The following is a 15,179-nucleotide window of genomic DNA, read 5'->3' as shown; positions in this document are numbered from 1 at the left end:
TGAGAGACTCTGTCTCAAAAGCCAAGATAGACAGCATCTGAGGAATGACAGTTGAGGATTGCCTCTTGCTTCCTAACATAGATCCACACAATGCCACACATATGACATGAACAGGCATACACATATGCAAGCATACCAATCAACACATGTACAATCAATCTATACTTGAATACAAAAATACACACACCTGTGCACACATATACAACACACACACACACACACCTACCTTAGTAACATCGGATGTAGTGGTGCACACCTTTAATCCCAGCACTTGGGAGGCAGAGGCAAGCTGGTCTCTGTGAGTTCAAGGCCAGCCTGATCTACAAAGCAAATTCCAGGCTAGCCAGGGACACACAGTGAGCCCTTGTCTCAAAACAACAACAAACAACAAGGACATCTGAACTCTATTCTTGACCAGTTTGTAATAGCACCTGTTGTAAACTGACCATGGAGGAGGGAGGATGTCTCTGCAGCTCTATCATCAGACATGATGCTGGTGAGCAACGGTGGACATACTAAAATGGCCACTCTTTACAGGGTTCCTGCCATGTGCCCCAAGTTCCTTACAATTGTGGTTATATAGAAAACATGTTTCCTGAATCCCCCCTTGCCTGTGCTCTGTAAAAATTAAGTTGAATATGGTTGTGATAGTTAATTTAATTGTCGACTAGACAAAAACTAGAATCAAGAAAGGATCTCAGTGAGGCATTTTCCATATCAGGTTGGCCTGTGGGCATGTCTATGAGGGATTGTCTTGATTACTAGTATTAATTGATGTGGGAAGACTCAGTCCACTGTGGGCAGCCTCATTCCCTAGGCAAGGGGTACCGAAGTATATAAATATGGAGAAAGCTAGATCAAATTGAAGAGTTATAAGTCTATTTCTCTTGGTTCTTGACTGTGGATATGATGTGACTAGCTGCTTTAAAGTTTCTGCCTTCACTTTCCCCAAAGCTGGATTGTGAGCCAATTAAACCCCTTTTCCCATAAGATTTTGTCAGATTATTTATCCTAGTAATGGAAATGAAACTAGAATAATAGAAAAGTAACACCTCCACTTGTGCTGGTCTCAAGGGCATCCTTTTAGAGTGGTAGCTCCTGCTTATTTTAGTCTGAGAATGTTTGTCCTTGGGATTCAGAGGCTATGCCGTGAGGGAGGCACAAAGTCACAAGGGAGGAACTTATAGGTGTTCTGTCAAGGAATTGCACTAACCAAAACTAGGTAGACAATGCCTTCCCTAGACAATGAGGCAGTTTCTACCTTGATCCAGCTTAGAAGACACCAGAAAGAGCAACGGCAACCCATGCTGAAAGTTTTTAACCAAAAAGACAGTGGGTATTTTAAGCCTGGGGTTGGCAAACACCTTTGTAAAGCATGAACCAGTAGCTGCTTCATGCTTGGTGGAAGGGCCACAGGTGAATGAGAATGAGTGGGTGTGGCCTGGCTCCCATAGAGCTTTCCTCCTGTACATCAACATTTCAATTCAATATAATTTTATATGTCACACAATGTTATTCTTCTTGTGATGTTTTTCCTATTGAAAATTTAAATCATGCCTAACTCATGTGTTTTACAAAAACCAGGCAGGGCTATGGTTTGCGGACCTCTGCTCTAAGCCATTCTGATTAGGAAGGTCAGTTGCAACTGGAGGGAACTGGACCAATAGTCCATCGTGGAGATGGTTGAAGATGATGTATAGGGCATTAAGAAAGCCTTTTGAGTTTATAGCTGCCATGCTCGTCTGTGAGAGGCACAGGTGAGGCGAGCTGGACTGAGTTAGAATGGAAAAGAGCAGAGAAACAAGAGATGTTTAGTACTTTCCAGACATGGTCAAGGACAAGAGACTTGATATGTGGGAGCTGATGAAGGAGTTTTGGATATGGGCTTGGGTTATTTTACTGAGTTTCTCTAGAGTAAAGTAAAATCTCTCTTCAAACTACCCTGCCTCCCTTCTTCCCAACTCCAGATTTCCTAAGCAGTGTTCAGAATCACAATCTCTCCCTGGAAAGCAGCAGTTGCTTCTGTCAATTGTTAGTGCAGGTCATGAGCTATCCTAGAATCTTTGTGTGTATGGGCTCTAAAACTCCTCCTGATAATTTATTACTACAAATTTGTAAGTGAGGAAATTGAAATCTAGAGACCATAAATTAACTTTGGGAACCTAATAAATGGACCCAGAAAAAAATTTAAGATACAAAAAGCATCATTAACAAGTCAGCAGCCGGAGAGATAGTTCATTGTGAGCAGCCCAGTGTGTGTGCTGGTCAGAATTAATTTCTCAGCACACACACTGGGCTACTCACAACCACTTGCAACTCCTCCTCCCAGAAGAATCTGATGTCTCTGGCCTTTGCAGGCACCTGAACTCATAAATAAATATAAAAAAAATTGGTATCCTTGCACGAAATCAAGGAGGCAATCAGTTCTGTGATGGGTGTGAAGAAGATTCTGGAAGAAATGTAATCAAAGTTTTGAGAGAAACTCTGTAATGAAAACTATAAAATATTGATGGAAAAAAATGAAGAGGACACAAAGAGAAGAAAGACACTCCCTGTTCGTGGACTAGAAGAATCAATACTGTTCAAATGTCTACACTTCCAAATTACAGACACAACATCAATGCAATTCTTATCAAAATGCCTGCCCATGACATTCTTCATAGACTTGGAAAAATTCTACAACTTGTTTGGAACCACGAAAGGCAATCATCAGCAACACAATTGTAAGCAAAAGAACTAAGCAGAAATATTACATCATGTTACCTAAAAATTACTATAACACATTATAATAACCAAACCAGACACTGAAACACTGAGAGGAAAGATGATCAGAGGCCAAAGAATAGGAGACCGTAAAAGTAAACTCTGTGCACTTGTAAAGGATTTTTTACAAAAAGATCTAAACTAGTAACATGAATGTAAGATGTGAAAGTTTAAAACCATGAGGAGAAACCATAGGGACAATGTTGAGGAGCACAGGGGTTTTCAGATAAGTCCTCAGAAGAAACAAACTCCAGAAGAGACAGATGGGGTGCCCTTGCATGGGGAGTGTCTGAAGAAGCAGCTCTGAGAAGGCAGGAAGGTTTGCAGGTGGTCAACCGGCAAGGTGAGGTAGTCCTTACATGATAATATATTAAGATCCCAAACAGCTAGTTAAAAAGGCCAAATAGACATCCCCAGTTACTTCTCAAGAGAAGACAGAGGGGTGGCCAGCATGTCCCCCAATTGCACTAATCAGTGCTGTGTTATTTATTTCATTGCTGACAGAAACAACTTAAGGAAGGAACAATTGATTCCAGCTATTGATTTGAAGGTATAGTCTACCATGGAAGGAAATTCATGGTGGCAGCAGGTCACATTGTGACTGCAGTCAGAAGGCAGAGGAGGAAAAAAAAAAAAAAGAAACTCTATGTTCAACCCACTACCTCTTTTTATTTATTTATTAATTATTATTTTTTCGAGACAAGGTCTCATTATATAGGTTAGGAGGGCCTAGAAGTTGCTTTGTAGACCAGGTTAGTTTCAAACTCATAGAAATCTGCCCGCGTTTGCCTCTTGAATGCTGGGGTTAAAGGTCTGTGCCTCCATGTCCTGGCTCTCTCCTTTCTACTTTGTTCAAGACCTCATCGAATGGGATGGAGCCACTCATACTTAGGGTCTTGTCTTTCTGCCTCAATTAGCCTAAGCTAGTTCACATTCTTCCCGGCCATGCCCAGAGATCTGTTTCTGTGGTGATCTTAAACTTGCCAGTTAAACAAGATTAACCATGATGATCTGATGAGAAATGCAAATCGGAACCTTAATGAGTTACTATTACCAACCCACAGACAGACAGACGACAGATGACAGACAGACAGACAGAGAAACCAAGCACTATCAAGGAAGTAGCAACAAGGGCACAACACTCAAACGCTGTGGGCCAGAATGTAGATTAGCACAACCATGACAGAGCTCCCTCAAAAAGACAAAAACTGGTCCTTTCTCATGGCCCAGCAATCCTACTGCTGGCTGCATGTATCAGATCTGTCATTCATTGTTCATTGACTACTCACAATAGCCAAGCACTGAAGCAACCCATGTGTCTGTCAACTGTCGAGTGCGTAAAGAAAGGTGGTACATGTACACAATAGAATAATAACCTTTTTCCACAAGGGGAAGTCTGCAACAACAGGGCTGGAATTAGAGATACCATGTTAAGTGAAATAAGCCAGACTCAGAAAGGCCAGAAAGGCTTGACCTCTCTGAGGTGCAGAAACTCCAAACCTTGATCTTTCACAAGCTAGTAGAAGGGTGGTGGCTGTCAGAGTGTGCAGAAGAGCTGGGAGGGAAGAGGAGGAAGGACTGACCAACACGCTAAATCACAAGCAAGCAAACGATGGGGCGTGGTTGCAGAGTGAAAATAGGAAACAGTTCTACACTGTGCACTTTATAAAACAAAACGTGCAATGTTTTCACCACAAAGAAATGACCAGTATACAAAGGGATGGACATGTTTGACCTGATTTAAATATGATGCAATGAGCTAGACCTGGAGCCTTGGGAGACTGAGGCAAGAGGATCACAGTTCAAGGCCAGCCTGGATAACTTTGTGAGCTTGTCTCTCAAAAAGTACAATGACTGGGCTGTGGCTCAGTGGTGGAGAATGAGCCTTGAGTACATGAGACTTTAGGTTCAATCCTTAGTACCATTAAAAAGAATTAAAATGAAGCACAATACATACATATCCCCCAAACCACATCGCACCCCATAAATATGTACAGTTTTGTGCTTTGTGTATCAGTTATGATAAACTTAATACAAAACTGTTAAGGTTATGAGCCCAGGCAGCCTGGCTCATGACCCCACAGACTTAATAGACTCTGCTGTTCTGTCCCCCAGGAGAGCGTGCCCCACGTGAGGGCACATCCCAGGCACTATGAATGACAGGCAGTCATGGCAGCACTGCAGAAGACCAGTAGCCCCAGGCTGGCACTCTGGCTAGTTCATTCAAAGTCCGTGCCTAATTTGTCCTGCGACTCTTCTTCCCTGAGCTAGGCCTGTAACGTCAGATCATCCCTGAGGGAGATGAGCCCTTGAGGACTTGCTGGTTGTAGGGGTTTGGTGCTGGGAGGACAGGCTGCTGGTCGTCACTCTATGCTCTCAGGAGCCCTCCGTTCATTTGCTGCTCACTGGGACGCGACTTGGCCTGTGTAGTCTTTCTCCTGACTTTTCCTTATCTTCTAAAACCAACTCAGCACCTGCAGAGACAGTCATTTCTCACCCCGACGCAGGCGCTTCAGGTCTCCTCTCATTTCCTTTTCCCTGCTGTCATTCCCACCAACGGATGTCGGTTTTATTAGTTTTAAAAAAGAAGAGTCCATGCTCGGCTCCATCACATCAACTGTGTTTGCTTCCTGTTTCATTATTTTGTGCTCTAACTTCTAAACTTTTAGCTTTCAAGTGTGTGTGTGTGTGTGTGTGTGTGTGTGCATGTGTGTGTGTGTTCACGCGAGTGTGCATGTATGCACATGTGTAGGCATATGCACATCAAGGCACATGTGTTGTTAGATGACAACTCTTCATGTTTGTCTTTGCCTTCAACCTTGCTTGTGACAGACTCTTGTTTTTCTAGCTGCGTAGGTGGCCTGCAAATTTCCAGACAGTCACCTCTCATCTCACCATAGGAACTCTGGGGTTACAGATGTGTTTGAGTTTGCATGGGTTCTGGGAATCTGAGCCTAGGCCTCCATACTTGGATGTCAAGTGCTTTGCCCACTGAGCATCTCCTGAGCCCTCTGCTGTATCTTCTGAACCCTAGCGTAACCTGTGAAAGGCCTGCCAGATGTGAGGAAGGTTCTGGATTTTCCTCCTCACTATGTGTTTGAGATATGTGAAAATCACAGCTTGGCTTCTGAGCTTTCCCCAGACTGACAGGTCTTCTCCAGGTTTGGGAACTCCTCATGTCCCCATCCATGGGACATCTTCTGGATTTCACTCACTGTTCCTTACTGTCTTGTGAGCTAGCCTGAGCTCTTCAGATTACGTCCTTTGTAAACATCGTATGGGTCTGTGTGTGCCTGCGCACCAACAAGTTCAGGTGTCGTGGACACCAGGGAGGCCGGGAACCCGTGCAGGTGGAGTCATGGGCTTTTGCGAATCACCCCTCCAGTCACCGATTCTGTTCTTAAACATGACCCATATTGTTTTTGCTATCCTCAGTGTAACTGATCCAAACAGCACGGCTCACTTCTGTAGACTCACTATCTCTGTTCAATACTCTGCTCACTTTCCCAGGCGGGGGACGCACAGCTTACTCTTTTGAACTTGGCCTCCCCAGGCTCATGAGGCATTCCTACCTCCAGCCCTCTGCTGCTTCTTTCCCACCCACTTCACAGTCACCCTGGCCTAGGCCTAAGATGTCCTCAGACATCCATGCTACTGAGACACGGGCCCTCTGTTGGTTTTCCTCTTCTTCCTTGCATTCCAGGAAGCTGTTTTCTTGACTTCTATCACTGCCTGGGACACTTCAAGCTTCTTTGTCAACAACACCCTTTCCTGGGCCTTCCTGGTGTGAACCCTGGTACCTACTGGGCATTCCTTAAAAATTAAAGCTGAACTCAACTGCCCTTCCTGTTTGTTACCAATAAAAAGCACCCCCACCACAAGTGTTCCCAGGCCCAGGAGGGTAATTCTCTGAGATTCTTTGCATCAAATTATGTTCTGCAATCATGAGATGGAGCTTGTCCCCCATTTCAAACAGCCGTTGGAGGGGTCTTAGCTTCTAGTATTCGGAATGTGGACTCTTTGGCAGGGAGGATCTTAGTTAAGAGGGGTCTTAGGATATGTCCAAAGCCGGTGTGACTGGTGGCCTTATTGAAATGGAAAGCACGAGGTCCCCTGGAAAGGGCTTCTTCCCCCAGTTGGAAGGAGGTTGAAGGCAAGGCGAACAAAACAAAGTGCGAATGGCAGCTGCGAGAGGAGATGCTGGGTTCTGTGGCACTGAGGAGCATGGACAGCAATGTTGTGGGCCGTGTTCAGTACTGAGGACAGGATTCTCCAGGGGACCCCAGGGAGCAATAGCAGACACTGGCTGACTTCCACCTCTTGCTAAGGCTTCTGTGGAAGAGACCTCGGCGTTCCCACAGATTGAGGGAGGTGTGTACCAGGACCCTGTCAGCTGGTTTCATGCACGAAAGGCTTTCTATTTCCTCCCCCAGCACACAGTCACACTCCCTTCATCATACTAATAGTTCTAGAGAGTGCCATTTGAGCCTCTGTTCTTGGATATTGATTTGTTTGATGCCTTCTCCAAAGCCCCAGGGCTTACGGTCACCACGGTCTCTCTGGTTCCTCCAGACCTGGTCTCTGTTCTCACTTCCATTGGGAATAAGAGATATGAGCCCATCTGGGGAGGGCTTGTGGCAGAGGGGCCTGGCACAGCATTAGGTCCGCATGATGCCCAGGTTGACAGGGCTATATTTAACTGTCTATATTTGCTGTCCCAACTCACTTGTCCCAACCCGGCTCCTCCTACCTCCAGTCTGTCCTGCATCATCGGGTCCCTGCTGTCCCTGCTCACCCCGCACCAGCTGTGCAATTGTGGTCTGGGCCACAGGCTATTTTTTGCTTGGTGCCAAAGATTATTCAGTTATCAGGAATGTGTGTTTAAGTGGCCGTCTCTGGAATAAAGATTATAAATAGGAACTTGGGGTCAAGGCTGGGGCCCCAGTGTCCTCCTCTTTGTCCCAGTTCCTGTCCCAGCTCTGGGATTTTATGTGGGGTGGCCACCATAAGGCTGGGGTGAGATGGGCAGGCCCAAGGTTGTCTAGGGGAAAGCACCCAGGGTGGAAGACCAGGGGCTCCACCCAGAGAACATCTCCTGCAGGAAACTCTCTAAGACCAGATTTCTCTCTGGTCAAGAGGGACACTCAGAACCAGTAGCTCCATGGCAAACAGGTGGTGGGCCTATGTCCATGAGGCAAAATCCAAGTTGGATGAATGGCTGTCTGGGAGGAGAGCCTGCCCACTGTCAAATGCGAGTTCCGTCTGGGAAGGGATCACCAAGTATTTAAAAGAAAGGAACAGGAGGAAAAGAGGTTGGGAGAAAGAGGATTAGAGTGGAATTTGCCCCAGAGAACTTCAGCCTGGTGTTGGAAGCTCATGCTTTACCTCAGCACCAAGAGGGCAGAGTTGAGGCCGGATGTTCAGAATGAGGCTGGAGGCTTCCCCGGAAGAGTGAGAGAATGCGCCCCGGGGTTCCAGGTCCTGAAGAAGATCTAAGCTCAGGCTCAGGCCAGGCAGAGTGACAGATGGAGAGGCAGAGGTGCCTGGGCAGCAGGGTCGAGCTCCTCCTGGTACTCTTTCTGCCTAGCACCACCTTCTCAAGGCCTGGGCCATGGCTGCCTCTGGTTCCCTTCATCCACCCGGGGGATGGAGGAAAAGGACAGTCTTCTACTCCAACATAGCTGAAACTAGGTTTTGGGGCACCACACATTTCTCACATCAAATTCTCTATGTAGTGGCAGGAACCATGACTAGCTTTCCTCTGTGGGTTGTCAAGTGTGAGATTGGGTCATGCATCCTAGTATAGCTATGAAGGCAGCCAACACATTTGCAGATGGTAGCACCTTTCTATGACGTCAAAGATCCGAGATCCTTAAGCTAAAGAAATGTTGTTGGAGCCAATAATGGTGACTTTCTGCACAGAGTCGAATTGTCACTTGACCTATTGCCAGCCTCCTGATGCCACCAAATCTAGACAAGCCCCCCAGTGCAGTGGCCTCTATCCTCACATTCTGCATGTAGGTCTGTCCCAGGGACCCAAGTTCTTCTGGTCTCCTGCTCCGTCTCTGCCCTTTCTTATCTTCCTCTCGCCATTGAGAAGTCTCTGGCACAGATGACTAGTTGTTCTAGAACATGGTCATAGAGTTGCTCCATCCTCATCCCTGAACCCCAGAGACATTTAGCTGCCCCTCCTCTTCAGGCTGAGATGAAGTGGCTAAAGGTCATGGAAAATGGCCAACATCACCTTGACTGGGTCTAGAATCACCAGAAGCCTGTATTGGTTATTTTCTGTTGCTGTGACAAAATACTATAACCAAGGCAATGTATTTATTTATGTACACACACACACGTGTGTGTGTGTGTGTGTGTGTGTGTGTGTGTGTGTGTGTGTGTAGCCAAGGAAGGGGTTATTTGGATGTACAGTTGGAGAGGAAGAGTCCATGATGGTAGTGAGGCATGACAGCAGGCAGTCGATCAGAGCAGGAGGCTGAGATACCACATTGCCAGCCACAAACACGAAATGGAGGTGTGACTGGAAATGGCTAAGACCATAGCTGCCCCAGTTATGTACTTCCTGCAGCAAGGTCCCGCCTTATGAACACTCCCTAACTCCCCAGTGCCACCAGCTGGAGACCAAGTGTTCAAATACATGAGCCTTTGGGGGACATTTCTAATCCAAACTGCCATGGAGGCTTAGCTCTGCCTGTAAGGGATCATCTAGATGAGGTTGACTGAGCTGGGAAAGCATGTCTTCACCATGGGGAGGACCATCCTGTGGGCTGGGGCCCTGGACTGAATTTCAAGGCAGGAACTGAGCACTGCCATTCCTCTCTCTTTGCTTTCTGACTGTGGATGTTTTGTGACATAATACTTCATACCCTGGCTGCTGTATCTTCCACCATGATGCTCTGTGAGCCCAGAGAAACCATCCCTTCTCTTGATTCTTATGATAGATATTTTGCTACCATGAAAATAAAAACCCTATACATCTGCACAAGTTGGAGCCTGAGCACAGTGTCCACTCCTTCGTGCCTTCCTTTGCAGAGATAAAGATGTATGTTGAGGGGTCTTGGCACTTCCCCAAGACAGGGCAACAAGGGCCCCCTGCTATGGGACATCTTCCTCTAACTGCTGTAGCTCCCCCTATGTAACTGGGGCTGGCCAGGGACAGCAGTTCTTAGCTGGGGCCTCTAGAGGCTAGAGTGAAACCTGGGTGGGCCCTGTTCTTGTTTCTTCTACTGATCTTCAAGCCCCATGTGTGGGGTCAGCCATATGCCACGGAGGGTGGGCCTCAGGCCTGTGCAGTCCTCGTGGGGCCCATAGCTACACTTGGTCCTAGCCGGGAGTCTGGTGTGTAGATGGCTCCCCTGGTGGGGTGGAGTGTTTTGTGTGGGGGTAATCACACGAGACTGGGCTTTCAGAATGGTGCTGACATCCTAGTTTGGAATGACTCAAATTGTTTATATCAGCAGGAGTCTGGCAAGGAAATTCTCTTTGCTCAGCTTCCAGTCACCCTAGGGTTCACCCTCTGGGGCACCCTCTTCTGTCGTCCCTGACATTAAGCCATCTTACTCCTTATTGTATTAATTGATTCTTTTCTTAGTTTCCTTAAAAATCTCCTTTAAAAGACCTACACCAAGGGAGAGCTCCCAGATTCCCTTTACTACTCCTTCCCGCCATGTTTCACAATCCTTAGATTTTAAAATTGGATCCAGACCTGCCTCCCAAGCCGAGTCCTTTAGCTGAAGCAATCTCCTTTTGTGCTGGCCCAGTGGACACAGTCTTGTCCCTCTCAACCCGCAGCCTTCTTGAAAAAGAGTCCAGGGGACAGCTGACATGCCAGGGCATCCACAAGAACAAAGAGGCGATCGCACTGCCAGAGGCCTTAAGCTGTGTGGAAGTCAGGGATGGCCTTCACATGGGGCCTCACAGGCTGAGCACCCCTTTCACCAACTGCCTCCTCCTCTACTCTCTTCATACACACTTGCCCAGGTCCTGACCCTCTGGCTTCCTTGAAGCATACATGCTGGATCTCCCTAGTAACGCTGGGATGCCGGCATGGAATGGAATGGCCAAAGGCCCCACATCTGGGCAGTGATGGACCTCTGGGAGCTGGAGGTGAGCAGACCACTCCATGGCCCAGGGGGGGTCAGCGCTGTGAACATTTCCTTCCCAGAAGCATCTGCCAGGGGGCCTCTGAGCCTCTTTGTCTCTGCCTTCTCAGCGGGGCTGTCAAAAGCCCAGCCTCACAGGTTGTGACTAATCACTAGCACATTTTTTTTCCATCCAAGAAGAAGAAAAAGTCGAAGAAGATGAAGAAAAAAAAAAAAACCCAACAGTGAATAACTCGGAAGACTTTCCAACATGTGGGTGTTTTTCTGGGACCAAAGATCAGGAAGATTCCAAATGTAAACAATCCCAAAATAACCCAGTTCTCCCAAACCCCAGGCATTCCCAGGACTGGCTGTCCATGCTCCCTCCTTCCCCGCTGGGAACCGGGGTCAGGAAGAGGTGGTAAGGCTCAGGCGCTGCATGAGGTTGTCTTCAGCAGTGTATGAGCTCTGGGAGAGCGTACGTGGATCTTCTCATTAGAAAACTTTGGTGGCCTTTCTCTTGGGAGAGGGGCTTCATGCCACATCAGACCAGCTCTCCCTGAGATAAGGGCTTTCTTTGCCTGGTTATATCACATTGTGCTTCAACCAAGCTCTTGGGACTTCTCGCCAGCACAGTGTAATGGAAAGAATATGGACTTTGAAGTCACACAGGGTTGGAATCTTGGCTCCATAGCTTATTAATTGTGTGGCCTTGACTGTGTTATTTCGCATCTGGGAATCTCGGTTTCCTCATTTAAAACAGGGGGGGATAATATTCTTTATCAAACCAAAAAAAAAAAAAAAAAAAAAAAGATGGTGTCTACTGTGGTGCTCAATGTCAGGAAGGGCTGTACCATTTCTTTGCCTCTCCCATGCCGCATGTAGGATGCTTGAATGGGAGACATCATTTTCAGCCTTTCCTTTCCCAGAAGAATACTGTGTATGTTCAAAGACAGAGTCATTCCTCCATGTCTTTGCCTACCCCTCTTCACCCTCACCCCGCTCTCCGTGTTCTCTCTCTTTCCTTTCTCCCTCTCTCTCCTCTTTAAAATGGAATCTCACTATGGTTTCCGGGGCTAGTTTCCCATTCTTAGACTCGGCCAATCCTCCTGCCTCAGCTGTCTGAGTAGCAGGGATTACCAGTCCCCTGGCACTGCCCCTGGTTGATTATGGACGCTGTGAATAGAGGGCGTGTTACTATTTCATGAAAACCATCTTTTGGAGGGAGATGGCTGTGCGAGAGGAGATCTTGGTGAGTACACGGGAAGCACAGCAGGGTTGACAGGACTTGTGGTGATGAGGGAACGACAGTGGAGGGTGTGGCCGTTGGGGTGGAAGAGATGGTGGTGATGGGAGAAACGGAGAAGCTGATGGAGAACGCGGTTAGGGTGATGGAAGAGGTGGCTGTCGTCATGGCGATGAAGGCTAAGATGGGAACATTTGTGATATGAAGGGGAGGTAACGGTGATGGGGATGAAAGCCATGGTACTGATGTTGATACAGGCCACGTGGAGGTCACAGTACTGGGGTTGTTCAGCATGACAGATTAGGTTAAACTTTATGTGGCCTCACGGTGACAGATGGTGCTACGTGATGAGATTGCTTCCAGCCAGCCATCCACTCAGTAGACGAAGGCATGGAGGAGGCAGGCGAAGCAAGGTAGAAGAAGGCTAGATGATTAACTGTTACTTTGGCTCTAAGCTACAATAGAGAGCATTAGGCTGCTTAATCACAGTTGATTGAACACACATGTTTATCTTGGCTACTCCAGAAGTCCCACTAAAATGTCATTAATGGAATGTTAAAAAGAAAAAGAAGAAGACATAAACCCACAAGGAAAGAGAATGGGAAAGGAAACAGCAGTGCGAGAGGCGCTGGCAGTTTGGGAATTAGAAAGTATGTGGATGCATGGCGCCAGACTTAGCAGACCACAAGGAACAGAGAGACCTGAGCTACAAAACTCGGAGAAGACCCAAATGGACAAGGTGTGGGAACAGACAGCAGGAAGAGACAGGTAACAAAGCCCCTGAGGCCTCAGAATCCCAGAGCGGCCGGGAGTGGACAGCGAGGCTGCAAAACGGAGTGGTGGTAATCATTTCTTACAGGAAGCAGCAATATTCCTCCACCCTATATAATCACCCTATGTAATCAGGCACCTATGTAATCAGTCCCTCTCATGCTCAGAAAACAGAAAGGTTTTCTCTGAGATATTGAACCAGGAAGGTTCTCGACACAGAGGCGCCACGATGAATGCGTTTCTTGAAGGCCAAGCTTGTCTTTCTCAGTCTAGCTTTGGGATGCTGAAATCACATAGGAAGACCTTGGGAAAGTTTTTCCTGGAAAAACCAACTTTATCAAAGCAAAAGGCACTTGGTCCCTGACTATGTCATGTGCCAACGCTTAATGACAAAGCCCACACTTTCTCTCCTCTGCCACTTCCACCTGGAATTTTAGCACCTCCCATGTAAGTATAAAAGGGCAGCTGAGAATCATTTCATAGTTAAGGAAAACCTTCAAGGGATCACAGAAACCAGAGGAGACAGCGAAGAGGAAAACAGCACAAATGAAGATTAATATTTTCAGGATGATCAAAGGTGGTGCCTCCTTTAAATGAGAACTGGAGACTATTTTCTTAAAAGGAATAAGAAAAAGAAAGTTCCTGGAAAATATATATTTAGCATCCATATTTGATTTGAACATCAAACCTAAATAAAAGAAAGGAGATAAAGTCAAGATCATTTTCGCCAAAAAAGAATGAAATTCAAAAGGAATGTGAGTTAGTAGAAAAATTAGATGTTTGAGCTGTGAGTAGCATCTGATCATAGAATTTCTAGAGAGATGTAAAAGGAAGGACCTGAACTCCAAGAAGGGGGAGGGGAAGGAAGGGGTTGGAGATGGGATAAAGAGGAGGAAGAGGAGAAGAGGAGGAGAAGGAAAAAGGACAGGAGGAGAAGGAGGAAGAGGGAGAAGGAAGGGAAGAAGAGGAGGAAGATTATTTGTTAGAACCAGAGACCATGAAATTACAGGTTGAAATGTTTCTATAAGTAAACTAAAGTTTAAACTGAAAAGCTAAAACAATTCAGTCAAGACACAGTGAAGTAAAATTTCAAAACTAGAGAAGAAAAATTTTAAGTCTTTCCAGATAAGAGAAAAATAGTTTACTTACTTACATACATTATCGTTCTCTATATCATACTCAGACATTATCATCCCCAGCCACTGTGCCAAGAAAGAGTGGCAATAAAAACAAATGTAACTTTGCACACATATGATTTTTACTTTTTAAATAGATTTAAAACTTTTATGTGTCTGAATATTTTTCTGCATATAAGTTTGTATACCATGTGTGCACAATGTCCTCTGAGGTCAGCAAAAGGCCCTCTGGAACTAGAGTTACAGGCAATTGTGTGGGCGCTGAGAACCAAACACAAGTCCTTTGCGAGAGCAGTCAGTGTTGTTAACTACTGAGCCATCTCGCCAGTCCCTCAGACATTTTTAAAGGTGTAATTGAAAAGAATTACTTTCCAATCAGCCCTTGGGAGAAGGTTGTCCACTTTAGTTAGGTAATAACCAAGGAACAGAAACAGACAAGTGATGTAGAACTCCGGGCAAATTCAAAGAGAAATCCAAGAGTCTCCGTGAAGGAGAGCTTTGGAAGGAGAATCTTTGAGATGTGTACAGAATAATTTTGTCCATATTGTCCTAAATACAGAAGGCTCTAGGAACAAAGTCCCCAAGGCAACAATGTATAGTCAAAAGAAATCACTGTGTAGAGTGTAGGGATGAGTGAACCTGTTCATATACAGCACACAGTAAGGAGAACACAGGCAATCTCTAAGGGAACCATAAAGCTGTAACAAGAAAATGAATGATGTACACGTGATCAGAGCTAAAATGGTTATACTGACATTCCCATGTGTTTATGTGCGAGGGGTGCTGTGGCAGTTTGAATAAGAATCACCCCCATATATTCAAGTGCTTAGTCACCAGGGAGTGGCACTATTTGAGAAGGATTAGGAGGTGTGGACTTGCTGGAAGAGGTGTGGCCTTGTTGGAAAAGTGTGTCACTGGGAGTGGGTTTTGAGGTTTCAAGCCTATGCCAAGTCCAATCTCTCTCCTCTTCTCTCTCTGAATCAGGATGTAGCTTGCAGTCACTTCTCCAGCACCATGCCTCCCTGCATGCTGTCAAGCGCCCTACCATGAAGATAATGGACTAAGCCCCCAGGTAAATGCATTCTCTTGCAAGAGTTGTGTGATAATGGTGTCTCTTCACAGCAACGGAACACTAAGGCAGGCTCTGTCTGGAGAGAGGTGGTATGAGAG

The sequence above is a fragment of the Rattus rattus genome, chromosome 6, assembly GCF_011064425.1.
Source record: "Rattus rattus isolate New Zealand chromosome 6, Rrattus_CSIRO_v1, whole genome shotgun sequence".
Taxonomy (NCBI): domain Eukaryota; kingdom Metazoa; phylum Chordata; class Mammalia; order Rodentia; family Muridae; genus Rattus; species Rattus rattus.
This window is presented reverse-complemented; position numbering follows the sequence as displayed.